Raw genomic sequence first — 16312 nt, 5'->3', positions numbered from 1 at the left:
CTTGCCTATATACTGAGTTCTTTGGGGCTTACAGTCCCCAAGTGGGCATGTGAAGGCATAGACGACGTTGGTTTCCTTCTCTCTCTTATATATATCCCCGGGTCCCCTTTTTCCAGCCAGAGGTAAAGTGGGCATGTGAAGGCAAGTGCCTTAACCTGCCCACTTGGGGATTGTCAGCCCCAAGAAATTCAATATATAGGCAAGACAACAACATCATCCCTTTCAAGACGCCTAACAATGCAAAATCAGCAAGGACCTATTAAAGAACATATTGTCTCTATACATAACTAGACCATCACCAGAGATATACTCACAAACAACACCAAAATAATCAACAGATACCGCGACAGCAGAAGACTGTGTGTTGGCGAGGCATTGTACATAAAGCTTATACCAAGCCACGTAACACTATAGCCCACCTCCACCACATTACACTCTGCCAACTACCAAAACCCGAGGGATCACTCAGCACACTGCACCAGCCATCATCCCAACACCAGAGTGACATAGGTCCCCCTGTGTCTTAAGTGAGACTTGACATGATACATGTGCCATTCGAGCACCGCTCCTGTGCCAGGTAAGTCCACTACGGGCTCACCATACCCAGTGCTACTTGGAACTTGTTCCGAGTAGCTGAATTTATAACAACAATAAATACATAGGCATACATTACATGATAAGGTCAGCTTTTGCAATACTGCTCCGGTCAGGTTTTCACATCATCGTTTGGTTGTAGTGAAGCTTGTAGTTACCGATCAGGTTAGAGTGAGGTACAGGGTCATGGAAGTTGGTCAGGAAGACACGCAAGTTCTTGTGTCTGTTGGAGTGACGGAACTTGTGTACAGTTGAATGTAAAATAGTGTTCATTAAGGCGATGAGTCACAATAACGTGGCTGAAATATGTTGACCAGATCACACACTCAAAAGTGAAGGGACGACGATTGTCGATTACAATCGACTTAAGAATGGTCCAGGACGGACCGAAACGTCGTCGTCCCTTCACCTTCTAGTGTTCATGAAATTGTCCAAGATTCACACGGCGGAAAAATAAAGACTTGCGAACTTGTTATAAAACAGATTAAAACAATTTTATGCAATGGTCAATATGGAATTAGTTAAGTATGAAGAAATTACTTTTCTAAAGGACAGACTCAACAAAATGAGGGAAGCAATAGCTGAAAGGAGTCAATGCAATGCTCGTCACCAGATTAGTGACAGAATATATGGGAAAAATCTGTACATATATGCAAAGTAAAGTAAAAAATAATAGGTGTATGGCGCATGTAACCAATCATGGAACAGATGATGGGACGGAAATGATAAATACAGACGGGATTGAGTGCCAAGCTCGAGGTGAATTGGAAAACTTCTTTAGGAGGATGGAGGGAGAAAACTTTAAAGCTGTGGGAGGATCATCGGTTTTATGCCAGTGCGACCAAATTCTGAACAGCAGGAAATTTCTGTTTCCCCGAGATCGGTGAATAATGGTGTATATTACTATAAGAAAAAAATAGTTTAGTAAAGTTAATTTGAAAATATATAAGTGTGCCTGACCATCCTATGTTCATCCCATACCTCTGACCATTCCATCTGAATTTGAGTGAGACTAGGCGCAAGCGTCTGGTCTCTAACTTTGGACAGACAAACAGACACACATTCTCTCTTATCTTATAGACATATATCTGTACTCTGAGAGAGAGAATGTCTGTCTGAAGGTAATCAGGAGAAAGCACTAAGCCGTTACGACTATATAGCTTAATGTTAAGAAATAACCAATGTCTGTCTGACGGAGTGACGAAGGTAGAATGTTTTTAAGATGCAAGGTGAGCGGAGGGGAGATGGGCAGATGATGGGGTGAGAGGAAGAACAAGAAAGTAATAAGAGGAGAGTTGGTTGATGAAATAGGGGAAGAGGATAAAAGTGGGGAAAGAGGGGGAGGGGGGTTGAGAGGTGGGAGTGGGGTTAGAGGAGTGGGAGTGGGGTTAGAGGAGTGGGAGGAGGGAGAAGAGAGGGGACAGAAGAATGGGGATGGGAGAGGTAGTAGAAATAGAGGAAAGAATAGGGTAGCAGAGAAAAAGGGCGGGGAGGGGGGGATGGAGGGGGAGGGTAACGGAAAGCTGATTGGGAATAGTAGGGGCGGGGCAGGAGGGAAGACAAAGTCCCGGGCACTGCCGGGTCTCCCTCTAGTACAGGATATGAGAATGCGAAATCGGAGGAACAAGGACTGTGCCCAGGAAGGTACACAACTTTTCACTGTACTTGCTGATTGCATTGTTACTCTGCATTCTACTAGACAGGTAATAGAATACCAAATGGCATATATATATATATATATCATGGTTACATTAAAACATTGATTGTAACCATGATATATATATGTGCCAGTTTAGACCTATTGTCTTGTGTATGACCCTCTGTCCTGCGTGACAGTGAATACCAGCATTATTCTCACTTTAATAAGACTTAATTGAAATCCTCAGATTATGCAAAATTGTAATTAATTTTGTCACTAAAGATGTTAATAATAAATACCAATCGGCCGACTTTACCTGTTAAATCAATATACTTTGCTTCCTAACACCTTGTTCTGCCTGAAGCAAAAATTAACAGCTAGTTTCTTTCTGCTAAACACTTGAGCTGTTAGCTTTTCCTTTTCCTGTGAGATAAGATTACATCTCATTCACTTTTCCTTTCCTCCATTTCTTTATTTCTTAATCCTTTTTTCCCCATTTTCCCCAATTCGTAGTTTTCTTTTACCTCTTCTCTGATCATTAGCATATATTCCTGGCTCCCAGTTAAGCAACTGCCGGAGTGACGTCTTGATGTCACACAGCGACTACTGATGGCGACCTCTGCGTTGTCAACAACGACTCCGTTGTTGGGGAGAGCAGCACAGCCGTGTGCCTTGACGTTAGGGCCCCTGTTGCTAGTCCGCGTGTGTGTGTGTGTGTGTGTGTGTGTGTGTGTGTGTGTGTGTGTGTGTGTGTGTGTGTGTGTGTGTGTGTGTGTGTGTGTGTGTATGTGTGTGTGTGTAGGAGAGCACGGGGTTGCAAACCGCCGCGAACCGGTTGCTAATGGCGTGCCCTGGCAACCGAACAGAACTGGTGACCGTTGTGTAGAGGAGCTATGCGGTAGGGGGTAGATGGACTTGTTGTGTATGCGAGTCATACATAATGTTTGTGATGTGCATACTGAAAAGTCTGCTATGGAACTAAGCAGTTTAATACAAAACATACAAAATTAAACTGCAGTACACGGGATTTATACATTGTAGATGACCCGTCATCATTCAGACCTTCCAAAATGAGTCACAAGATTAACGATCAACGTAAATATGTTCAAAGCAAGCAAGTGTCCCACTTGAAAGGCATACAAAACGGAGAGATCGCACTTTATTTATTTATATATATATATATATATATATATATATATATATATATATATATATATATATATATATATATATATATATATATATATATATATATATAATGTGTGTATATCACGAAAATAAACACGTGATTAAGAATGTGACAATGTCAGACCACGGAGGAAAAATTTCCTGTTTCATTTTTCCTCCGTGGTCTGACATTGTCATATATATATATATATATATATATATATATATATATATATATATATATATATATATATATATATATATATATATATATATATATATACATACATATATACATATATATATATATATATATATATATATATATATATATATATATATAATCAAAGAAAAAGAACCCACTATATAATATATAGTGCGTTCTATATATAAATATATATATATATATATATATATATATATATATATATATATATTTAGAATTGACGACCAGAATGACCTGCCAACCAGTATGACCTACCAGCCAGTATGACCTACCGACCAGTATGACCTACCGACCAGTATGACCTACCGACCAGTATGACCTACCGACCAGTATGACCTGCCGACCAGAATGACCTGCCGACCAGTATGACCTGCCGACCAGTATGACCTACCAGCCAGTATGACCTACCAGCCAGTATGACCTACCGACCAGTATGACCTACCGACCAGTATGACCTGCCGACCAGAATGACCTGCCGACCAGAATGACCTGCCGACCAGAATGACCTGCCGACCAGTATGACCTACCGACCAGTATGACCTACCAGCCAGTATGACCTACCAGCCAGTATGACCTACCGACCAGTATGACCTACCAGCCAGTATGACCTACCAGCCAGTATGACCTACCGACCAGTATGGCCTACCGACCAGTATGACCTACCGACCAGTATGACCTACCGACCAGTATGACCTACCGACCAGTATGACCTGCCGACCAGTATGACCTACCGACCAGTATGACGTACCAGCCAGTATGACCTGCCGACCAGTATGACATACCGACCAGTATGACCTACCGACCAGTATGACCTACCGACCAGAATGACCTGCCGACCAGTATGACCTACCAGCCAGTATGACCTACCAGCCAGTATGACCTACCGACCAGTATGACCTACCGACCAGTATGACCTGCCGACCAGAATGACCTGCCGACCAGAATGACCTGCCGACCAGAATGACCTGCCGACCAGTATGACCTACCGACCAGTATGACCTACCAGCCAGTATGACCTACCAGCCAGTATGACCTACCGACCAGTATGACCTACCAGCCAGTATGACCTACCAGCCAGTATGACCTACCGACCAGTATGGCCTACCGACCAGTATGACCTACCGACCAGTATGACCTACCGACCAGTATGACCTACCGACCAGTATGACCTGCCGACCAGTATGACCTACCGACCAGTATGACCTACCAGCCAGTATGACCTGCCGACCAGTATGACCTACCAACCAGTATGACCTACCGACCAGTATGACCTACCGACCAGAATGACCTACCGACCAGTATGACCTACCGACCAGTATGACCTACCAGCCAGTATGACCTGCCGACCAGTATGACCTACCGACCAGTATGGCCTACCGACCAGTATGACCTACCAGCCAGTATGACCTACCGACCAGTATGACCTACCGACCAGTATGACCTACCGACCAGTATGACCTGCCGACCAGTATGACCTACAGACCAGTATGACCTACCAGCCAGTATGACCTACCAGCCAGTATGACCTACCGACCAGTATGGCCTACCGACCAGTATGACCTACCGACCAGTATGACCTACCGACCAGTATGACCTACCGACCAGTATGACCTGCCGACCAGTATGACCTACCGACCAGTATGACCTACCAGCCAGTATGACCTGCCGACCAGTATGACCTACCAACCAGTATGACCTACCGACCAGTATGACCTACCGACCAGAATGACCTACCGACCAGTATGACCTACCGACCAGTATGACCTACCAGCCAGTATGACCTGCCGACCAGTATGACCTACCGACCAGTATGGCCTACCGACCAGTATGACCTACCAGCCAGTATGACCTACCGACAAGTATGACCTACCGACCAGTATGACCTACCGACCAGTATGACCTGCCGACCAGTATGACCTACCGACCAGTATGACCTACCAGCCAGTATGACCTACCAGCCAGTATGACCTACCGACCAGTATGGCCTACCGACCAGTATGACCTACCGACCAGTATGACCTACCGACCAGTATGACCTACCGACCAGTATGACCTGCCGACCAGTATGACCTACCGACCAGTATGACCTACCAGCCAGTATGACCTGCCGACCAGTATGACCTACCGACCAGTATGACCTACCGACCAGTATGACCTACCGACCAGTATGACCTGCCGACCAGTATGACCTACCGACCAGTATGGCCTACCGACCAGTATGGCCTACCGACCAGTATGACCTACCGACCAGTATGACCTGCCGACCAGTATGACCTACCGACCAGTATGGCCTACCGACCAGTATGACCTACCGACCAGTATGACCTGCCGACCAGTATGACCTACCGACCAGTATGACCTACTGACCAGTATGACCTACCGACCAGTATGACCTACCGACCAGTATGGCCTACCGACCAGTATGACCTACCGACCAGTATGACCTGCCGACCAGTATGACCTACCGACCAGTATGACCTGCCGACCAGTATGACCTACCGACCAGTATGGCCTACCGACCAGTATGACCTACCGACCAGTATGACCTGCCGACCAGTATGACCTACCGACCAGTATGACCTACCAGCCAGTATGACCTACCAGCCAGTATGACCTGCCGACCAGTATGACCTACCGACCAGTATGATCTGCCGACCAGTATGACCTACCGACCAGTATGACCTACCAGCCAGTATGACCTACCAGCCAGTATGACCTGCCGACCAGTATGACCTACCGACCAGAATGACCAGACTCGGTGACACCACGTGGCTGGCGGTTGTGGTCACCAGATGTCGCAGGTGGCAGAGACCACGTGATCATGGTGGGGCTCGAACCCCCTCTTTCCCCCCTCACCTCACCTCCCCTCTCCACAACCCCAACCCCTGCCCCCCCCCCCCTCCCATCCCTCCCCAACCGCACCTGTTCCTCCTAGAACCTGTTTTCGGTTCCTTTTTATTCAACCTCCAAGTTGAAGTGGTCGTCTTCACGGGTCGTGTATGTACACACAATGTATGTTTAAAGTATACCGCGGGAGGCGGTGAATTCTATTGTAAGAGAGGTGAAAATACATTGGATGGGATGATGGAGCTCAACCTGTCCTCATCTTCCCATTACAGGACATGGAGAAATTACAAGTATAGTTCTATTTGTAAGTAATAATTAAAAATAACGCAAGGAAAACTAAAAGTAAATGGCCATGCAAATTTGCTTTATTTATGTTTACATTCTTGGCTCAAAAGTCAAGTAATTTCTCCTGAATAACATCAGTTTCAGTGCAAAAAAGAAATCACATCAACGTAACGTATCAATGAGAAAATCACGTTTTGTTACTTTTAGGATATCGTGGTCTGGTGGGGTTTGAGGCGTGTGCTTGGGAGGTACCCATGTTGCAGGTTCGAATCTTCCTCATGGTTCCAACTGATTTTCTCATCAATCTCATTGTTGTGAGTCATCTAAGTTGTTCAGAAACATTTCTCATCGTAGATAAGCCTCTGCTTAGGCAATATTATTTCATAATTGATCCTTGTCACTTACCAGGGCCCCACACCCTGCTATACCCTGTGTATTCCATTACCAGGCCCCACACCCTGCTATACCCTGTGTATTCCATTACCAGGCCCCACACCCTGCTATACCCTGTGTATTCCATTACCAGGGGCCCCAACACCCTGCCCTGATATATTCAGTGTATTCCATTTCCAGGGCACATCTGCTGTCTGCCACAAATCCGTCACCACACACACATATGCACATATTATTGTCTGATGACAACTGATAAACCACATAATTGTACAAGCACCGTAGCTGTCCCCGTACTTAGCACCTTGCATATATAAATGAGTTTGGTTGAACATAAATAGGAGCTGCCTCGTACGAGCCAAAAGGCCTTCTACATTGTGCTTATGTTATACATCTTGAGGTTCACAATATATACATCTAATTTATTTGTCTTCCAAGGTGGAGTTCCCAATACTGCTGAGTAAGTTCACTACATTCATTATGTGCCACGAGGTGATTAGCCAACCCTCTCGTATACCACGTCTCTCCTTCCATGACGTTTACAAGGCTTTTTAAACTATTAAAAATGCCTTGCTTTTTCGCCATCTCTCCTCGTGAAACATATTGCTGCGACAATATTGATATAAAGTACCCTAATAGCCCGCAGTCTATAGAATGTGATCCATTTTAATTGCCTCCATATTGCGTCGTTCCGTGTCACTTCGATCTGTTTTGGCTTGTCAGAACTCTAACTCCTTATCTTGATACTTTTTCTTCTGTCCACCTTCGTCACTCAGGATCTCATAGACACTCTGCGCCTGAAACCTTCCTGTACGAGGCTTAGTCTTGATGTTGATTACATATTTACTAATATTTCCCTTGATGTTCTCATTCCTTAGTCAGAAGGCCTCTGAGGTCGCTATGGAACCTCTTCTCTCTCACGCTCTTGCCAATATCAATATGAAGCTGAAGCTCAGCTACTCTGAAGCTGTTCTTCTTCCCACTAGTGAGACTTGTCCCTCTCACTCTGGCTTTGCTGTGTTGATATTTTTTACTAAAGACTAATCGAACTCCTAACTCCACACTCTCCAAGCAACTACAGTCTACAATCAGCAGATTTCCTAGAGATAATCAAGACTACACAGCCCGAAGGAATTATTGCTTCACTAGACGTCGAATCCCTATTTACCAACTGTTGACACCATTATATAAATGATCCTCTAGAAAGTATACAGAGACGAGAACACCCCCAAATTAAACATACCCGAGCCACACTTGAAGAGTCTTCTCCAGGCATGCACAAAGAAAGCTCCTTTCATCAGTCCGCAAGGAAATATGCGTCTGCAGATAGACGGAGTAGCAATGGGCTCCCCCGTAGGAGTGATACTTGGGCACTATCGAGGAGTGAGCCTTCAGTATCAGAGAGAATCCAAGAGTATACTGCCGTTATATCGACGACATAATAAAAGATCTAGAAGAACTAAGTCATCTAGAAAGTCATCAAGAGACAGAGAGGACTTTGTTTCTAAGTCTTATACTTTGTAATAATAATAGTCTGCCATTCCTGGATGTGTTAGTAACAAAAACAGAAGCATATCTAAGCACCAACGTATATACCAAGCCTACAAACAAAGGATTATACCTGGATGGTAGGAGTGATATAAGGATATAAAGCCAGTGTTCTCAACGCTTATATTCGTGGAGCCCTTACTCACTGCTCTGAATGAAGCCACGTGAGTAGTGAGTTTGAAAGGAAATACAAGCACTGGTGAACAGTGGCGACATTAACCACGAAATCAACACCACTAAGACGACACTTGGACCAGAGGTACAATCCTGAACCAAGAACAGAAACCACAACACCGCCACTAAAATTATACTATAATTCCACCATGCACAGTGAATAAAAGAAAGAGGAAAGAATAATGAAAGAAATAATCCGTAAAGGAGTAAAACCAACATATAAACATCATCATATACTACAAAATAAAGACGACCAACTGACCTCTTGAATCCAAACCAAAGTCCAACTGAGAACCCTTTGCAGGGTTTTAACATTTTAAAACTTAAAACTAAAATTCTAAAATTTACAAACTAAAATTGTTTAGTCGAACGTGGTATATATATATATGTAGACCTGCCCCCATGAAGGCTGTAATCTTCAATCTAAGTACATAGGTATGACGCGCGATCTGCCGATGTAGACCTGACCAAATGTAAACTGTCAACAAAATTATTCGCACGCCCTCCGTCACTATGTGATGGAGTGCGAAAAGATTCGTGAATTCAGAGACAATTCTATAACCAATGTTCCAGCGATGTGTAAATATTTCATTCAAAATGATCTGCTACCAGAAATTTTAGCCAAATATCCCCAGTTTGTTAACTGTAGGTAGTAACTAAGTGATTGTAACCTATCCACCGCTGCCCACTGGATGGGGGGGGGGGCGGTGTACAGGACAAACATCAATTGTGACTAACTCTCCACATATGTCAGTTGCTTAATTTAGAAACTGTACTTGTGGTCGATCTCGAACCCATTGTTGATGTGACGACTTATACTGAGTTTTGTAACTAGCTCATCAAGATTGTAACTTGCTTAGCTAAATGAATTGTGAGATTCAGTCCTTGAGCCCATTATGTGCCTCTGTAACCCTTTCCACTACCGCCCACAAGATGGGTATGGGGTGCATAATAAATGAATTAAACTGAATTGACTGACGTCGACTAAGCTGACGAGACGTTCAACCTGTCATCTTCAATCAGATGCCCCTAAATATCACATGAGAGAAGCCTATGACATTACAACAAGAGAAATGACATGACATGACATCACCACAAGGAGAAATGCTGAATAAAAACACTTACATATCAGATAAAGCCCAAGACGTAAGAAGATTACAAATTCTTGATGCTCTGCACATGAAAGTAGAACAACCCAATATAAACATTCATATAACAGATTTCTTCACTCTACCCACCATGAGAGGAAGAGCAAAACCAGAAAGCAAAAACGTTAGATGGTTGCTGAGCGGTTACGGTACTGGACTGCCGGGGACATTTTTTTTGTTTTAGTTTTTTTTTTGAGTAAAGAGGAAGGAGAGGCAAAGGGAAGTATGGAAGTGGGAAATACAGTGAGAGGTATAGAAACTCAGGCCAGAGCACGAACCCCCTCCCCCCATCCCATCCCCTCCCCTCTCCACTTCCCCCCCCCCTCCCCTTTTCGCATACGAGCGAAAAGTGACGTTATATTTAAGAGGACGGATTGGATCGTCACCCTGGGTGAAAACACTACTGTTACTATTATTTTTTTCCCCACACCACACACACACCCCAGGAAGCAGCCCGTGACAGCTGACTAACTCCCAGGTACTTATTTACTGCTAGGTAACAGGAGCATCAGAGTGAAAAAAACTCTGCCCATTGGTTCTCGCCGGCGCCGGGAATCGAACCTGGGACCACAGGATCACGCGTCCAGCGTGCTGTCCAGTCAGCCACCGGGTCGGTGTTTCTCTATTAACAAGGTTCAGACCAGGCCGATATTAATACACCGGCGGTGTATTAATATCAATAGTATCCTGGATATACAATTATGTGAACAAGTACAGTATTGGTAGCGACATGTGTGCTAAAATCGTTCTGGGAAAAATACCTCAACCAAACGAAAATTTACTTCATCATCCTGGAAAAAAGAAGTCCTCTGCACCAATCACAGCCCAGCAACCCCGCGCGATAAACAAGTGCCCAATTTCCCTTATAATATATAATAATATACTCGTGTTTGTGGCACAGAAATCATCAAGCAAAATCATTTCAATGAGAAAACTGCGTATTATATTCTTATCTGTAGAGATTGGTAGAGTAAAGTTACAAAATAAAGGACTCCAAGACGAGTAACTTATAACTAGGCAACAGCCTAGCCAAAGGTCTTGAGATGGGGAGTGTAGGTGTGGTGGGGGCTGGTGGGGAGTTATTGGGAGGGAGGATGGGGAGGGAGGGAGGGAGGGAGAGTGTCAGCTGATGGTGTTTAGCGAGGGGGGAGGGGGAGGGGGAGTAGAGCTGAGGAAGGTTCTGAAGTTTCTCCCTCAGTGTGGCGGGAACCCGGGCAGTGGGCGTTTAGAATTTGAAGTGCTTAGTCGGGTGTGTTGTGTGTGTGAAGACCTCCAGTACACTACTACGCCCACCCCACCTCAGGGGCGTCTCCCTCCTGGTAAGTTATATGTGTGTGAAGACCTCCAGTACACTACTACGCCCACCCCACCTCAGGGGCGTCTCCCTCCTGGTAAGTTATATGTGTGTGAAGACCTCCAGTACAGTACTACGCCCACTCCACCTCAGGGGCGTCTCCCTCCTGGTAAGTTGTGTGTGTGTGAAGACCTCCAGTACAGTACTACGCCCACTCCACCTCAGGGGCGTCGCCCTCCTGGTAAGTTATGCTTAGACTCCTGCTGGGGGCTACTATTCAGCCAATTTAAGTTATGTACCTCAGTTAGGGGCGGGGCGGCCACATGGCACCAAGGTATATTTACCTGAGGGCCACTAACAATCTAGTGGCCTCGACGAGGACAGGAAGCCGGCTCCTTGTCAAAGGTCCCTCCCCCCCATTCGCCATGATGATTTTTTCCAGTTTGATTTTAACATTTAAGGGAGTTTTGGTATTTACGGCTTCGGCGGGTAAGCGGTTCCACGGGTTTATAACCCTGTGGGTGAATAGGGATTTATATGTGCGCAGGGGTCGTGCATATGTGTGCTGGGGTCATATATGTGGACGGGGTAAGTGTACGCAAGGATGATTGATTCTTTCATTATTATGCACCCCATACCCATCCCGTGGGGGGTGGTGGAAGGGGTTACAGAGGCACATATTGGGTTCAGGAACTGAACCAATAGTTCGTTTAGCTAAGCAAGTGACAATCTTTTGAAGCTAGTTACATAACTGTTAATGTTATATATACATGTACATATGTATATACAATCATTTACACAAATACATATACACATCGATAATTTTTTATATCAAGTGATTCAACAAGAGGCTCACAACAGTCACTATACAAGGCACTTTATGGTGAGTCACACAGTTACTAGTCTTGCTCCACACCCACCCAACTGGGCGGCAGCTTTACAGTCATGTGCATGCATTACCTACAGTAAGCAAATTTTGGATACTTCGCTAAGATTCCTGGCATCACATCATTATGAATGAAGTACTTACACATTTCTTAGACTCCATTGATGGTGTTATCTCTGAATTCCGCGATTTTTTTCACATTCCATTATATAATAACACAAGGTATGCGAGTAGTTCTGCTGACAGAGTTTACATTTAGTCAAATCTACATCAGCAGATGTTACAAACTCCCAGAGGTACTTGTAGCAGAGCCTAAGCCTAGCAGTGGTAACATCTAGAAGTCTGCTAACCATATTGGATGACCCATAGACGTGCGGTTCTTCCTGCGTAATGGAATGATGATAGATGGAGCAACTGGTGTGAATTTCATTTTGCCTCAAGTCCACGAGATTTTATTAATGTTCCCGGAATATTGCTGCCCTCAGGCTGCTCAAAGGCAGTCCAAGATGGTAATCAATTCCCTCTTTATGAGCAAAAGTTTTGGCCAACTCATCAGTTCTATCATGCAGTCGGAGACCAGTATGGGAGGGAATCCACAGGAGTCAAACTGTACGCAAGGGTCATGTATATGTATACAGGGGTAAGTGTGCTGGGGTCATGCATATGTGTACAAGGGCAAGTGTGCAGTCATGTATATATTATCAAACACTTTAAGCAGCTCATCAAAGCTGCAGTTAGTTGCTATGCTGAACGAATAATAGGTTTCAGGTCATGAGCTCATTGTGTACTCACCTAATTCTGCTTGCGGGGGTTGAGCTTTGGCTCTTTGGTCCCGCCTCTCAACTGTCAATCAACTGGTGTACAGATTCCTGAGCCTACTGGGCTCTATCATATCTACATTTGAAACTGTGTATGGAGTCAGCCTCCACCACATCACTTCCTAGTGCATTCCATTTATTAATGGAATGACACTGAAAAAATTCTTTCTGACGTCTCTGTGGCTCATCTGCGTACTAAGTTTCTACCTGTGTCCCCTTGTTCGTGTCCCACCCGTGCTGAAGAGTTTGTGCTTCTAACCCATTGTGCGGGTTAGGCTCCAGCTCATAAGCCTCGTCTCTCAATATACACAGAAATCACAATTGCGTGATGCATCAAATGAACAAATCCACAAGGGCCGTGACGAGGATTTGAACCTGCGTCCGAGAGCATCCCAGACGCTGCCTTAATCGACTTAGCTACGACATGGTAAAAGGAGTTGAAACCGAAGTTCTACTGAACGTACTGGATCCTGCAGCCTCTCCGAGGCACAAACCAGGGCTTTACACAACTCCCCCCATGCACTCGAGCTATGTCAATAGGCCGTTCTCCCTCTCGGAGAGGCTGCAGGATTCAGTAAGTTCAGTAGAACTTCGGTTTCAACTCCTTTTACCATGTCGTAGCTCAGTTGATTAAGGCAGCGTCTGAGATGCTCTCGGACGCAGGTTCGAATCCTCATCACGGCCCTTGTGGATTTGTTCACTCGCCTCTCAATCTTTAATCGACTAAGGTAGATGCTCCTTAATTGAGTTCTTTCGCACTATAAAGAATTTTGCCTCCAGGTATCGTGTGTGTCCACGACCTTTCTCTCTCTTACTCGTTTTTTTTTACTATAACTATGGTTCCTTAGGTTCTCGATTGAAGTACCTGGTAAAACTGCAAGCAAGAGCTGTTATCCAAGCTCAGCTCATCTGAAACCTGTTTCTAGAAACATTCATTTTATGAGAATATTCTTTGAAACTTATTAACTATCATATAAGAAACTATATAATTAACGACCACATAAATAACTTGGTAAAACTACAAGCAAGAGCTTTAATCCTACCTCAGCTCAGTTGAAACTTACTCCTAGAGGCCCATTCCCGCCAAACACACACCGAAACTACGACGTTGCTACAACGTTCGAACAAGTTTTAACACCACCTAACAAGTTATAACAACCAATATAGCAAGTTGTAACAACGTTCTAATACGTCATAAATACGTTAAGCCAAGATGTAAGAACTTTATTACAAATTGTAACAAGCAGAAAATAAAGACAGTTACGGTTTGTGTTTCCAGGGTTTATTTCATGAGCCTATATGCACCAGTATGAATAAACTTTATTTATCTCTTAAGTAACAATCATATATTCAAAAGGATGAGTCAGTAGCCAACCGAGTACCAGAGTTTTCATGTGCTTTAACAAGTTCCAGATGCGAGTCAGCCTGGGAATGAATGATCGCTGATGGAGTGATATTCTTTAGAAAGGCAGTTCCAGCATGAGACTGTTGAAGGTTGAGAGCCAAGTTCAAGTTCAAGTATGTTCATTGAGATAAGAAAGAAATACATCTCAAAGGGATAGAGTAGCTTAGGCTATTTCTACCCCCCTTCCCCCTAGAGAGCCTAGTGTTACAGGAGCTAACTACTGGATGTCCACGAAGTTGGGCCAGGTGCGGAACTTTGAGAATGTTGGCCTTGTACATAACAGTTAAGACCAACTTCACGACGGTGTTGCAGACTCTGATGTTCAGAAAATTCCTACCAGACTTGCTTAAGACTAGAGATGAGCCTTCTTGCGCGTCTCTTCAATTTGTTCAAAAGTCTGAATGATGAAGGGCAGCCAGTCCAGGCAAGGGGGGTACATACTCTAGATGTGAGAGAACTTGTGCTTCATATAAGGTTTTGCAGCCCTTGCTGTCAAGAAGGTGTGAGATGCGCCGTAGAGCTGTAAGTTTCCTGGCTGCCTTTTGTGCATGGGTTAAGCACGTGGCTCTTCATTGTCATTGAAGAATCGAACTTCATTCCTAAAATATCAATTTCATCTATGAACTCTAGGTTTTTGCCATCCATTTGCAAGCCTGTCCGATTTTCAATGAACAGTCTAGTTATCATCATCGCTTGTCTTCTCAGCCGCAAATGTGACCTGCCATCTCCTGCCCCAGGTAGAAGTCCCTGGAAGTTTGTAATTGATGAGTCTTGAAGCAATTGGAATTTCTTAACTTCTGTATGTGAAGGTTAGAGTGTAGTCATCTGTATAGGCTTGAGCTTCAGGAATAAGGTGAAGTAGATCGTTGAAATAGACATTCCTCTCTCTCTCTCTCTCTCTCTCTCTCTCTCTCTCTCTCTCTCTCTCTCTCTCTCTCTCTCTCTCTCTCTCTCTCTCTCTCTCTCTCTCTCTCTCATGGACGAATCTTTTCATTCTGTCTCCTCTTGTTTTCCTGTCGAAATTGACCTGACGGGGAGTGAGCTTATCTTCTAGATTTTTGGGAGCGAAATATATATATACTGGTTATAAACACACACGATCTTCCGGAGGGTATAGACTCGTTCCTCTCAATGTTTGCTGATGATGCAAAAATTATGAGAAGAATCAAGACGGATGAAGATAGACAGAGACTACAGGATGACCTGGACAAACTGGAGGAATGGTGTAGAAAATGGCTGCTAAAGTTCAACTCAGGAAAGTGTAAGGTAATGAAATTAGGCGAAGGGAGCAGGAGGCTGAACACAAGGTATCATCTGGGAGGTGAAATCCTGCAAGAGTTAAATAGAGAGAAAGATCTGGGAGTTGATATCACACCGAATCTGTCCCCAGAGGCCCACATCAAAAGAATATCATCAGCGGCATATGCTAGACTGGCCAACATAAGAACTGCCTTTAGAAACTTGTGTAAGGAATCGTTCAGGACCCTGTATATCACTTATGTAAGACCAATCGTGGAGTATGCAGCTCCAGCCTGGAGTCCATACCTAGTTAAACACAAGACAAAGTTAGAGAAGATTCAGCGGTATGCCACCAGGCTCGTCCCGGAACTGAGAGGAATAACGTACGAGGAAAGGCTAAAAGAGCTGAACCTCACATCCCTGGAAAACAGAAGAGTAAGGAGAGACATGATAACCACCTACAAAATTCTCAGGGAAATTGACAGGGTGGACAAAGACAAACTCTTCAGCATGGGTGGAATACAAACAAGGGGACACAGGTGGAAACTTAGTACCCAGATGAGCCACAAAGACGTTAGAAAGAATTTTTTAAATGTCTGAGTAGTTAATAAATGGAATGCACTAGGAAGTGATGTGGTGGAGGCTGACTCCA

At 44.3% G+C, this 16312-nt stretch overlaps 1 protein-coding gene across 5 annotated transcripts in view; it reads left to right on the top strand.

The window, feature by feature from the left end:
• Positions 1-11203: 11203 nt before the first annotated feature.
• The window catches only part of LOC123760461 (uncharacterized), a 34441-nt gene continuing 29332 nt past the window's right edge, over positions 11204-16312 (top strand). For 3 of the 5 annotated variants that reach the window (XR_011229335.1, XR_011229336.1, XM_069328859.1), the window contains exon 1: positions 11204-11337. The gene's annotated coding sequence lies outside the window, so the exon portion shown is untranslated. The other 2 variants (XM_069328860.1, XM_069328861.1) reach the window with 2 other exon arrangements.

Source organism: Procambarus clarkii, chromosome 22, assembly GCF_040958095.1.
Source record: "Procambarus clarkii isolate CNS0578487 chromosome 22, FALCON_Pclarkii_2.0, whole genome shotgun sequence".
Classification (NCBI taxonomy): Eukaryota; Metazoa; Arthropoda; class Malacostraca; order Decapoda; family Cambaridae; genus Procambarus; species Procambarus clarkii.
The sequence above is the reverse complement of the archived record's forward strand: the minus strand, read 5'-3'. Positions and strand labels throughout refer to the sequence as shown.